The sequence below is a fragment of the Theropithecus gelada genome, chromosome 8 (genome assembly GCF_003255815.1).
Source record: "Theropithecus gelada isolate Dixy chromosome 8, Tgel_1.0, whole genome shotgun sequence".
Lineage (NCBI taxonomy): Eukaryota > Metazoa > Chordata > Mammalia > Primates > Cercopithecidae > Theropithecus > Theropithecus gelada.
In genome coordinates this window covers 4,786,647-4,800,617 of record NC_037676.1, presented here as the reverse complement: position 1 = coordinate 4,800,617, position 13,971 = coordinate 4,786,647, and positions in this window count along the sequence as shown.

Below are 13,971 nucleotides of genomic sequence, written 5' to 3'. Positions count from 1 at the left end.
AGACTGCCTTCCAAATTTAGTACACTTATATTTGGCCCTTTTTTCCTAGTTCCTTTTGAAATGTTCTAGGTTTGACTTCCCTTCTTGTTTCTCTCCTCTAAACTGCCTCCTGTATAAAGTGGGACACGGGCCCCTTCCAATGGGTGACGCTCTCGCAGACCACAGTTGGGACCTGGCACCATCTAGTGGCGAGCAAGGAGCTGCCAGCTTAGCTTTTGAACAGCCAGGTACCAACCCAAGCTGTTAAGCAATGAGCTCGAATACAAAGCTCAGGCATACGTGGGGGCCACGGAATGTGCACACGGAACATAGAGTGCGGACTGCAGACACCGGAGACTGCAAAGGGTGGGAGGCTGGAGAAGGCGGACGATGAGAAATTCCTGAATGGGTGCAACGTACATTTTTCAGGTGGTGGATACACTAAAAGCCCAGACTTCACCACTATCAAAGATAACCCCGTAACAAAACGGCATTGTATCCCTGAAATTTATACAAATAAAAAATTAATACAAAGATAAGAAAACAAAAGCAGCAACAACCACAGACACCTCACGCATGTGCGTCCTGCTCACGAGAAGGGGTCCATGGTTTTACCCTGTACAGGTTCTCGGGAGGACATTGTCACTGCCCGGCAGCCAGGCCCCATCAGGCTGGAGGTCTTCAGTTCTATCTCTGGCCCTGCTGTAGAAGAGGAGCTGTGAGCAGGGTGTCCTGGTCTCACTCAGGGGTGATTGGTGCCATTCTCCACCTTCCCGGTTTCTTCTCCTGCCTACTGCCTGCTGTGAGAACAGAACTCGATTTTCCCATCTGCTTGGCTTTCCATGGGAGCGCAACTTCCCAGCGCATGAGAGCCGCTCTCGGTCCGAGATGCCTCAGCTGCAGGTGTCTCCCTGCCAGCAGGGCAGAGGATGGGGCTAGACTGTCCCCATCTCTCTGGTCCATCCTCAGGCTGAGTCAGTGCCCCTGCGGGGAACCCAGAACCTTGATTTCTGTACCTGGCAGGTGGTTCTGAGACAGGTGGTGGCTGCACGTAGGGAGGAGCCCGTTGGGGAAGAAAAATGGCCCCGACTGGTAAATGTGGGTGCTTGGAGTATTGTTGGTTATCATCGATCTCACACTCTCTGCCAGAGCACACACTTTGTGTTAGTGAGTTCTTGTGTCAATACAAAAGATTACCCAAGGCTGGGTAATTGATAAAAAAAAGAGGCTTCATTGGCTCACAGATCTGTAGGCTCTACAGGAAGTGTGGCACCAGCATCTGCTTGGCTTCTGGTGAGGCCTCAGGAAGCCTCCAATCATGGCTGAAGGCAAAGGAAGCCCGCGCTTCACGTGGTGAGTGAGGGAGTAAGTGGGGGAGGGGTCCCTTTTAAACAGCCAGATCTCTCATGATCTCAGAGTGAGAACTCACTCACTAGCACAAGGACAGCATCAAGCCACCCATGAGGGATCTGCCCCCATGACCCAAACACCTCTCCCCAGGCCCCACGTCCAACATTGGGGATCACATTTCAACATGAGGCTTGGAGGGGATATACAACCACACCATATCATGCTTCCCCAATTTCACACCCCAGGAATTTGGGTCGATCCTTCCCATCAATATATGACCGTCTTTTGCATGACTGGGGGCTTTCTGAGGAGAAAGGGATGTACCCCCAACAAATGGCTTAGATCGAGCTGACGTGTGATGGGGGTATCAGTTTTTGCTCCTTGCGAAAACAGGTATTTCTGCTTTCTCTTTGGGCACCCAAGGAAAGATATTTGCTGCAAACACAAACCAAAAGAATGGTGTCCAGGAGCTGTGGAGAGGGGGAATCACAACATCCCCAGCCTTTGAGTCCTGTGGTGTTTGGGGATTTCAGAAGCCACAGACATGGCGAAAATGTCCCACATGAGGCTTTTTCCAGTCATCCCTTTGCTTTCACAGGATGAGAAATAATGCTCCTGAATGCACATGGTGCGGTCTGAAGAAGCTCTTGGGAAGAAATGTGCTGTGAATGTTATTAAAACATCGTTAGAACCCAGGTCTCTATGGATATGCATAGTCCCACATATGAACATTACGCTTAGATCATTATTCTTGGGCTTACTATTAATAGTAAAGTGTGTTCATTTCCAGGTTGATCGAAGCTGTCAGAGGATAGGAGAGCTCTGTGGCGGAGTGAGCTGTTTCTGGAGCCAGATGTGTCCTCAGCAGAGCCTGAGGTCCCCTGCTACTACTGGGTAAGTCTCTCTGAGCCTTGGTTTTCTTATTTGCAAGACGTGAGAAGGTAACAGTCCTTTTCCCGTGGATTGTTGGAAAAATCAAGTGAAAGAGTGCATCATGTCTGGCACATCGTGTGCTAAATAAAGTTTGCAATTATTATCTGAAGACAATAGAACTCACTCAAAGAAGTCCAAGGAAATCGATGTAGATTTTTTTTTTTTAACTTTAAGTCCTGGATACATGTGCAGAATGTGCAGGTTTGTTACATAGGTATATATGTGCCATGGTGGTTTGCTGCACACATCAACCTGTCATCTAGGTTTTCAGCCCTGCATGCATTAGGTATTTGTCCTAATGCTCTCCCTCTCATTGTCCTCCAACCCCCGACAGTCCCCGGTTTGTGATGAATCAAAGTCACAGTGAGATATCGTCTCACACCAGTCAGAATGGTGATTATTAAAAAGTCAGGAAGCAATAGATGCTGGCGAGGCTGTGGAGAAATAGGAACGCTTTTACACTGTTGGTGGGAGTGTAAATTAGTTCAACCATTGTGGAAGACAGTGTGGTGATTCCTCAAGGAACTAGAACCAGAATTGCCATTTGACCCAGCAATCTCATTATTGGGTATATGCCCAATGTAAATTTTTAACAGGTAGGTTTCTGTTGAAAATGATCAACTTTAGGCTAAAAGCAAGAACTGTTTTATTTTCCTTTTTTTGGCTCAGGTTTTCATTAGAAAAGAAACCTCCCCAGATGTGAGGAAGCTAATGAATGAAAGGAAAATTACAACTGTGGGGAGTCATTACATTGGAAGGCCTCTCTTGGGACAGGGTGGAATAGAATTGCTCCATTGCCACAGCTACGGAACCATTAGAGAATGCCTCTCCCGGGACTGGACAAAGTGATGCAGGCTAATTTTCCATGGGTGATGTCTGCAAAGCTGCGAGGATGGGCCCTATTGGCCTCTGAGGCCTGTGTTTAGGTGACTGCTGTCTTTCCATATGGAAAATCCCCATTGAACATGGGAATCACGGCCACGGAATCCTTCACATCTCGTGATGGTCAGGCGCACTTCCTAGTCCATTGCCCTGAAGTCCAAGCAGCAAAAGGCATTGACCTGTTGAAAACATGAAGGTTAGTCTGATATAACCAGAGCGTTTCTGAGCCACAGCCGTTGGAAAGCCTTGTTGGTAGGATATCCATCCATTACCATTATTAGTACTACGGCTCCAGGAATGAATAGAATTTAGCCTCTGCAGGGGCGACGTGGCTCAAAGAGCCCTGGATTCAGGGTGAGAAAACCTGGTTTTAAACCCTGTTGTACAGACTGTGTGATCTGCAGAAAGTTTTAAGCCCTGCATGCATTAGCCCTCCAGAAAGAAGAACTTTCTCACCTCCGTACATTTTTATGTAAAATGAGGTAATAAAAACTATTTTAGGGGGTTATAAGTAAGAAAAAAAATGTATATGAAGTTTTGTTGTACAATGCTTAATGTGCGTATATAGATATATATACACATACATATATGTGGATGCATAATGTATATATACATACATATATACACATTAAGCATTGTACAACTGATATATTATATATACATTGTACAATTTATATAAAATATGTTATATCTGTCTCCAGGGGACAACGTAGGTCACTAGCAAAATGGGAGAACATGATTTGGCCAATCCAGCTAGCATTCATTTTCTCAAACAGATTTTAAAAACTGCTATTGCCTTCTGAGCTTTAACTTCTTTATTCTAACAGAGGCTATTATTATTAGGATGAAATAATTCTTCAATTATTGAACAATGACAAACCATTGCCTCCCACTAATCTACCTTTACGTAGTTTCATCCATGCAACGAAAAATTACGTACCAAACTCTTTTTTTTTTTTTTTTGAGATGGAGTCTTGCTCTGTCACCCAGGCTGGAGTGTAGTGGCAGAATCTCAGCTCACTGCAAGCTCCGCCTCCCAAGTTCATGCCATTCTCCTGCTTCAGCCTCCTGAGTAGCTGGGACTACAGGCGCCAGCCACTACGCCTGGCTAATTTTTTGTAGTTTTACTAGAGACAGGGTTTCACCGTGTTAGCCAGAATGGTCTCGATCTCCTGACCTCGTAATCCGCCCATCTCGGCCGCCCAAAGTGCTGGGATTACGGGCGTGAGCCACCATTCCCTGCCCACCTTCCTATTTTTGGAGGGACAGGGGGATGGGGGTTGCCCAGATTGGTCTCAAACTCCTGGGCTCATGTGATCCTCCCACCTTGGCTTCTCCATGTGCTGTGATTACAGGTAAGAGCCACTGTACCTGTCCTATCCACCTTCTCTCCTGCATCTGTGGATGACCTTTTTGTGCTGGCCACACCGAGCCCTCCCTGTGTGCACTGTCCCCTCTCATCTGCCTAGGCGCACTGAGCAGCAGTTTTCTCTTCTGCACCAATGCAGTACAGAAATCCTGCCTGAGCCCAGAGGGACCAGGAGAATGGACATTCATAGAATTACTAAGCAGCTCCTCATAATTTTAAAATTTCTCTCCTTAGTTGAATTTTTGTGTTAAAATGAAGCCAATGAATAAACTTGGCAAATCTTTTGAAGACTTTTAGTAAGTCAGTATTATAATTTGTGTTATTTTCAAAGTTTTATATACAGTATTTAAATATATCTTTGAATTATGTCAAATTTGTTTACTTATTTTAATAAATGTGTTTATATAATAATACTAATCAGGTGAGCTAGGCATTTTATGGTGGCAAACAAAAAAACTCCCAAAACCCCACAAAATCTCAGGAATTAGGACAAAAGAAAAAAAAGGGGGTTAGCAGGTGTGGTGGTGCATGTCTGTAGTCTCCAGCTTTTCTGGAGGCTGAGGTGGGAGGATCACCTGAGCCTGGGAGGTCAAGGCTGCAGTGAGTCGTGACTGTGCCACTGCACTCCAGCCTGGGCAACAGAGCAAGACTGTCAAAAAACGAAGAACAGAAAAGGTTTTTTGATCTTTGTTTTTGTTTGTTTGCTACAGCTACCCGGCCAGAGGGGCTGGCAAGGTATCCCTGAGGATTATTACAGTCTTTAGGGACCCACATTTAAGAAGGCCCATTGCAACATGCACTCCCAAGGGGGCTGTCCCAGGAAAAGGAAAGGTAACAAAGACTTTTAAAACTCCCCCCCGAGGCAATGTGCAGCCTTGGCTTTCACAGGTCATTGGTCAAAGCAAATCCCATGGCCAGGCCTCTCACCTCAAAGGGGAAAGAAAGTACAATAATTCCATGGAATATTTGTGAAAGGCCCTAACGGCATCGTAATGAGAATGGATTCCATTACTAGCACTTTTATAAAACGTGTATCAACATTTTATGTTTTAGGGTGCAGATGCTCAAATCTTTGTTTTAAATCCTGAGTATCCAATTTTCCAAATACTATCACCTTACTCTACTGTCTTTGTTAGGAACATTGTCTGCTAACACAGTCTGCCTAATTGGTACACTTTCCTGGTGTGGGAGAAGCACAGTCGACAGCCAGTGTTTCGGTGGCAAGAAGTGAGTTGTGTGTGCATTTGGGGTCGGCAAGTGCTTCATCCTGGGTGGGGAAGATTCCTGAGCAAGTTCAAAAGGTCAGCAAAGCATGGCCAGGGGAAGTGTGGGCGACTTTGGAGAGCAGAGTGACTGCAGGGTCTGTAGTGGGTAGAGGAACCCTTGAAAAGGTGTCTGGGAGATGAGGTGCCCCAGCAGCCTTAGGAGATGCTTGGGTGGGGGGAGGGGAGGAGGTAGGAGTACCAGGCTGCACAGAGCCCATTCCACGCCTGCTTCTGCCAACTGCCAGCCTGGGATGTTGGGTGAATCCCTCAGTTTTCTAAAGCACAGTTGTGTTATCTGTAAAATGGAAATAATAAGAGCAATGCAAGGATTAGATTGAATTGACGCATGTGATATCCTTAGCACAGTACCTGGCTCAATCAATGACAGCCACGATTGGATCAGATTCCGCTTGGTTACAGTCAGCCGTATAATTAACCCTCCTCTCTCCACTTGCCCCCCACAAAAACCCAGAGCTAATATTAAGAAGCTTTGATTGTTCTAATCTGCTCTTCCCCTCCTCCAAGGGAATAAATAAACTCTCCATTGGCTTTAAGCCAACAGCCACCCACACCTTGACCGCATGAAGTTTCTCCTTGTCTGCCTCCCCAAGCACGAAACAGGCACCATGTGATGTGTTTTCACTGTTTCAGTTTTCCATTTTCCAGGCCAAGACGAACTGACAGAACTTCCAAAACACTTTGCAAAGACAGCGAGTGCACAAAGCTGCAGCTCACAGCCTTGTCCTGTGGCCTGGAGACAGGATGCACGCTGAGCTGCTGGGAGGAGGGACCGAAGGAAAAGTGGCTGCAGCTGCAGGAGCACCCACTTGAGATGCCTCCTGTGTTCAATCAAGTTCAGAGTAATTGCTTCCTCACTCCTCCTGGCAAAACTGTTCAACTTGGCACAGTGACAGCTCCTTGTAGAGTTTTTCCAGCTGATGTCATTCTACCTAAGGTCTGCCAGGGTCCCAGCTAACACGACTGTGTTCCACCGGCATCCAGACCTCCACCAGGAGGAATTCAAAGGCCTATTTTTGTGAATATGTGGCAAAGATCCCAGGCTCCATGGAGGCCTTTTGCACTGGGGACATGGTGGAAAATTAAGCCCCACAGGTAACTACCTACCTGCACGGCATGAGACCAGCTGATTAGAGGACTGAATGGGTAGATCTGTGGAGGGGATTGAGTAAGCATTAACATAGAGCCTTCTTGTAAGCTAAGTGAGACTGCAAGGGCCAGGGGCCATTGCGCACAATTGTGTGAGCTGTGTTTTGCAGCAGGTGTCTGGGGAGCTCAAATCCACCCACAAAGGGAAATCTTTCTGACTTGTACTAAGGGCCATAAGTGATGGCTCGAACCTGAGGATCTACCACGCAGTGAGTGTGGGGATGTAGAGATGGGTAAAGGAATTGACAATCTAGAGAGAGGAAGAGACTAACATCCAGCAGCACGTTAACTGTATGAAAGCAAACTAAACATGGCCTGAGAGGGACTCCGTACTTCTATATTTGAGTCCTTGTGGATGAACTGTAACCTAGCTTAATAGGCAGACAAAATTGAAAAGGTAACCTGATACTCTGCTCCTCCAACAACAGCTAAGTCTTGGCCAACCTCAGCGGCCCTGATTCAACGAATTATACTCTGCTGAGTGTTCAAACTGTGTTCAAATAAGGCAAACGCAGAGCTGTAACCAATCCAGCTGCTTCATACCTCACTTCTAATTTTTGTACATCATTCCCCACCCCACCCCCCTTTTTTTTGTCTATAAATCTTCTTCCACCGCGTGGCTGTGCTGGAGTCTCGGTGAACCTGCTGTGATTCTGGGGGCTGCCCAATTCTCGAATCAATTATTGCTCAATTACACTTTAAATTTAATTCAGCTGTAGTTTTTCTTTTATCAACTGCTACAGTATTTCAGTTTAGTTTCTTTCTCTTTTTTCGAAACTAATATGTACTGGGAGTCTAGTATAGCAAATGCCATGGTGGGCATTTTACTTATATAATCTCAGAACTGCTTACGAGCTCCCTGCAAGACAGATGCTAGCACCAGGCCCACCGTGTGGAGGGGGAGACGCAGCCAGGGATCCCTGACCAGAGGTAGGTGCTCAAGCAGCAGGCCTGCTCAACTCGACATCATGAGTTTTCCTTCACATTGATTGCTCTGTCCTTCTTGAAGGACTGCTCAATGATGCATTTTATTTTCCACTCTGCATTCATAGATATTATGTAAATTTTCAAAATAGTATCTTTCTGTGAAATGGCAAAAGCATGATGAGAAAGTGCATTGAAAGTGGCTAAGTCTTACAAAGATGGCATTTTAAATAACATCATTAGACACTGTTGCACAAAGTGCTATAATGATCCCTTGTTCGGATGCAGTGAACAGGTCCTAAAGTTGCTTTTTCCCTTTTCTGCACAAGGACCAACTTGGAGACATTTAGGAAAGAAAAGAAAGAAAAAGTTTTCTCTGACTAGCTTCTCCAGACACAGGCTAGCCACGTGTTATGCCATCAGTACCTGTGCTACCTCCAGACAGAAGCCACCCTCATGAAAAGAGAATTTGCTTTTTTAAAAAATGTGCTACTGATTCGGTGGGCACAAGAATCTTGACACCCATTGTCAAGTAGATTCTACTGCATCCAGTGTCTGGCACAAAACCCAACAGTAGTGCTTGAACTCAAGATTTCCTTTAGAAGGAGGCTAAAGAAGTTGATGAGGGGCCGGGTGCAGTGGCTCACACCTGTAATCCCAGCACTTTGGGAGGCCAAGGCTGGCGGATCAGCTGAGATCGGGAGTTAGAGACCAGTTTGGTCAACATGGCGAAATACTTTCTCTACTAAAAATACAAAAATGAGGCAGGTGTGGTGCCATGAACCTGTAATCCCAGCTACCCCAGAGGCTGAGGCAGGAGAATTGCATGAACCTGGGAGGCGGAGCTTGCAGTGAGCCAAGATCACGCCACTGCACTCTAGCCTGGGTGACGGAGTGAGACTCCGTCTCAAAAAAAAAAAAAAAAAAAAAAAAGAATAAAGAATTGGAAGAGGATTACTGAATCTGTCCTCTAGAAAGAAAAGTAGATGTTGTTTAAAGGAAATTATGAAAATATTTACATGTAGCAACCTCATAATTGCATAGTAAATCATTTAAAAATCTTTTGCCTTTACTCTTTCTCCTACTATTCAAGGAACAATGAATCTTTCTGTAGACTCTGATTTCACAATTATTACAGAAATGGCCAAGTGCGGTGGCTCACACCTGTAATTCCACCTGCTTGGGAGGCTGAGGTGGGAGAATCACTTGACCCAAGAGTTCAAGACCAGCTTAAGCAACATAGTTAGATCCCAATTCTCATAAGAAAAGAAAAGAAAAATTATTGCCAAAATGCTACAAGATGTTGCTTGAGCTTGGCTTTGAATATCAACAGCAAAGCCTAGAAAATGAACCACAGAGAATTGGCACCGTGCCTTGGATTGCAGGGGAGGAGCGATGATGTCAACGCCCTCATCGATACAGTGATGGACTGGAATGTGCTTGCTGAGGGAGGAGTCAGTGGGTGGAGGGCAGCATCTTGAGGGTTGGGGCAAAGATTAGCCAAAGCAGGAGACTCAGAGAGACAGGAGAGGATGGGGGAGCTTGGAGAGTGGAGGCCAGCTGTGCCAAGAGTGTGGTGAGCCTGGGCATGGGCGTTTGGTAGCATCGTACGAGGAGCTCAACCGTCAGTGGTCCTGGGATGAAAAAGCTGTCTGGGGGCTGAGAGAGCTCTGAATGTGAAAAAGGAGATCAGTGTCCTGATTCTGAGCCTGCCCTAACTCCTGCAACTTCAGGCAGGTCATGTCCCATCCAGCTCTGTCAACCTTAAAAGGGGTGGGGGAGTTGGATTGGATGCCTCTGGGATTTCTTCTAGATCAAATCTATTCTGTGTCAACTGGAGGTCACTGGCTGTTTGGGAAGAGCCCTGAGGATGAAGGCCAAGGGAAGGGGTGGAGTTGGAATTGGTGAAGAGGCAGGAAAGGGAGAGAAAGATGGCTTTGGCTTGAGGAGGGTCCCAAGAGCCATTTCTTCCTGCTGGGACCCTCAGGGATGTTTGGAGTCTTGGGAGAAGCATCTAGAAAGTGAGGTCAGGTTCACCGTGGAGGAAGGGAGGGAGGACGCAGGGAGGGTTGAAGGTGCTGGTGCAGGGAGATGGGTGTTTGTGGGAGCAGGAGACAGGAGACAGGGAAGTGAAGGAGAAACGTGGGACGTTAAAGGAGCTCCACTCGGATGGGCTCCATCTTCCCAGCTAAGCAGGAGTTTCAGGGAAAACACAGAGGACACTGTGTGGGGCTAATGCCGTGGGGGAAGCATTGGGAATTAAGGGCCAATGCATCGAGTATTTCCAGAAAAGCATAAAGAGCCCCACTCAGAATGGAGAGGGTGTGTTCACGCTGAAACTCACGTCCTGCCTTGCTGAGTTTTCTCCTGGATCCTAGAAAATGGTTATTATTGCTCAAGCATGAGGTTAAAATCGCCATCATGTCTCTGATTTATGAGTCACAATGTGGCCCGTTGTGATCTGGATGGGGGAGGGAGAGTCTCTGTTCCCATCAGCAGTGGGTTGTGTCTCCTTGCTGTGGGGTGGGCCCCTCCAGCACACAGCCTATTGTACCCGTTTTGGGGACCTGCAATTCGCTTCAAATACCAGGAATCCATCCTCATGTTACTGGATAGAGTAGTCCAGGTTCCTGGTGTTTTGAACAAAGAATCGAACAAAACGCACAGAGCCATAAAAGAACGGAGTCATGAAAGCACAGATTTATTGAAGACAATTCGGGGTGGGAGCGCACTCGAGCAAACACCTCAAGAGCCTCCTTAATGAGGGCTTCTGTTGAGCTAAAGAAACTCAGCAACATCACTTGGTGCCCTTTAGAGGCCTCTAATTGGCTACACCCCATGAAGGATTGGCCTGTGACCAATCAGAGGCTGAAGTGGCTTGTTATTATGCCAGTGAGGATGTGGCCTATAAGCTGCACCTGCTGCTCTCCTGCTTATACGAACTGGCTGCACTTGCTGAGCCCCGTTCCCCTAATTCCCTATTCTTCTGCCACATTCACACTCTGGGAGTGCTCCTCACTTTGGGCTCATTATGACTAAAGAGGAGGAGCTGAGGCCTTGTTACCATTTCATTGCAGAGACAAAGGCATAAACAGTATTTACTAAGCATGTATTGAGTACTTGTGATGTTCCAGGCACTGCTGTAAGTCCTGGGGTGCAACAGTTGGAATGTGTCGCCTCCAAAATTCAGGTGTTGCCAATGGGATGGTGTTGAGAGGCGAGGCTTTCAGAGGTGATTAGGCTGTGAGGGCTGCTCCCTCGTGAGTGGGATTAAGGCCCTTCTAGAAGAGGATTGGCCCAGCATGTGGCTGGCTTGCCTTGCTGTCTTCACCACCTGAGGACACAGTCTTCCCTCACTCTGGAGGGTGCAGCCTCATTTGAGACCAAACCTGCTAGGGCCTTGATCACGGACTCCCCAGCCGCTGGGACTGTGAGCAATACATTTCTGTTCTTTATAAATTACCCAGCCTGTGGTATCCTGTTAGCACAACATAAAACAAACTCAGACTTGGGAATACAGTTGGGGGCAGGGCGGGTGAGGACCCTGCTCTACAGGAGCTCACGTTTTAGCAAATTTAAAACCCACGGCTGTACGTGCTCAAATGCTAGTTCCTTTTGGAGCAGGGACATAGCTGAAAAGATGGATTGAATTTCAGCACGGAGGGCTCCGTCATCTACCTGGACTCTCGCCAGCTTTTCTGCTCCTCACTCCGAGATGAAGCGGTTTTCCATTTTGATTAGGCGCAGAGATTCCAGGCCCGATGCCTTAGACCTGTGTGCTCATACATTCTGCTTGATCTTCTGAGGTAGGAGGGCAGTCGGAAGGCTCCATCCCCATTTGGAATATCCCGGTCATCTGAGGCAATGGCTGCTGGTCCAGCCTGAGTCATCATTTTTTCCCTGAGGAAAGGAGACGACTGCTCAGCTGCTCAGCCGCTTTGCCCTGGCTTCGCCGTACCCTTTTCAGATATTTCAGAACTCTCTTCAGGAAAATGAAAAGACGTACCCTGGGAGGCGTTCAGCAGAGTAACCTCCAAAGACGGCAACTGTTAATAGCAGGAGACAGGGGCCAGGCGCAGTGGCTCACACCTGTAATCCCAGCACTTTGGGAGGCCAAGGCAGGCAGATCACCTGAGGCCAGGAGTTCGAGACCAGCCTGGCCAACATGGTGAAACCCCGTCTCTACTAAAAATAAAAAAACAAACCAAAAAATTAGCTGGACACGGTGGCACATGCCCAGCTGCTCAGGAGGCTGAGGCTGGAGAATCACTCTAACCTGGGAGGCGGAGGTTGCAGTGAGCCAAGAACGCGCCACTGCACTGCAGCCTGGGTGACAGAACAGGACTCAGTCTCAAAAAAATAAAAAAGAATTTTTTAAAACCCTAAAACAGCAAAAAGATGCCCTGAGCATAGGAAACATTCATCCCAGCACTTCTGGTGCAGACTGCTTTAAAACTGGGCCTCACCATCTTCATAAACACAAAACCCACTGAAAACAACACATCCTACCCATTGGTATGAAGCACACATCCCATCCCGTGGGGACGGTGTTGATTAGGAAGTGGAGGACAAGGAAGGCTTCCTGGTGGAGGAGGCTCTGCGGCAGGACTTGAGGCATGAGGGTGAGTGTCTGGCTCTGGGCAGGACACAGAGGCAACGCCAGGGGCATGGACAGGGGGCTGTCACTCAGCCTGTGGTCTTTGCCCTGGGATTTTGCTCTACGGCTGCCCTCTTGTTCCTGAGAATTGTTACACTGGTTTTCCTCCACCTCAAGGCAAGTGTTTTGGTGATAGGCCAAGGAAAATACCCACTGAATACAAAGCAGGCTCCTAGAATATGCCCAGAGAGCACCATAGCAAACGCTGTGTCTCACCAGGGCCGCACCACAGCAGCCTGTCTTGGTGGTGCCTGACGCCCTGGGTGCCGGGGCATGTGGCAGTGCCACATTGCTGGGGGTTCAGCCTCTGCGGGGCTGCTGGAAAGGACAGACAGGCCTGGCGGGCCTCCTCCAGCCCCAAGTTGGGACATTTCGAGTCCACCACACTCCGAGAAGAATCTTCCAGCCCTGGGAACAACCCCAGTCCCTGGGGTGAGCTCCAGAGGGCAGCTGCCTTGATGCTAGCGGAAGGAAGGCGTGGGCCACCCAGGAGAGGGGGCACCTCAGTGCTGTCAGAGGAAAACATGAGTCCAGAGGACCCTGACTTAGCTCAAGCCTCCCCCAACATCCAAATCCCAGCTGGCTGGATGACTGCGGTCCTGCAAGATGAAGGAAATACACCTATCACCTGACTGGGCTGACTGCCAGCCGGTCCCCGAGGCCTCTGTTACAAGCTGGGAAGGTAACCTCCAAGCCAGGTGGCCCTGCCCCACCTTCCCCTGTGTGATGGACTGAGTATTTGTGCCCCCAGATTCATCTGCTGAAATCCTGACTCTCAATGTTTGCTCTCAGGAAGTGGGGCCTGGGGAGGTGATGTGGTCATGAGGGTGGAGCCCTCCTGAGTGGCATTTGTGCCCTTATAAAGGGGGCTAACAGATGCCGGGCGCGGTGGCTCACGCCTGTAATCCCAGCACTTTGGGAGGCTGAGGCGGGCGGATCACGAGGTCAGGAGATCGAGACCATCCTGGCTAACACAGTGAAACCCCGTCTCTACTAAAAATGCAAAAAAAAATTAGCCGGGCGAGGCGGCGGGCGCCTGTAGTCCCAGCTACTCGGGAGGCTGAGGCAGGAGAATGGCGTGAACCCGGGAGGAGGAGCTTGCAGTGAGCCGAGATCGCGCCACTGCACTCCAGCCTGGGCGACTAAGCGAGACTCTGTCTCAAAAAAAAAAAAAAAAAGGGGGGCTAACAGTGAGAAGAGGACACAGGGAAAAGATCCCATCTTCCATTAAGGAGACAGGTCACCACAGACACGGATCCCAGGTTCAAGCGATCCTCCTGCCTCAGCCTCCCAAGTAGCTGGGATTACAGGTAGGCACCACCATGCCCAGCTAATTTCTGTATTTTTAGTAGAGACAGGGTTTCACCATGTTGGCCAGGCTGGTCTCGAACTCCTGACCTCAGGTGGTCCGCCCACCTCAGCCTCCCAAAGTGCTGGGATTACAG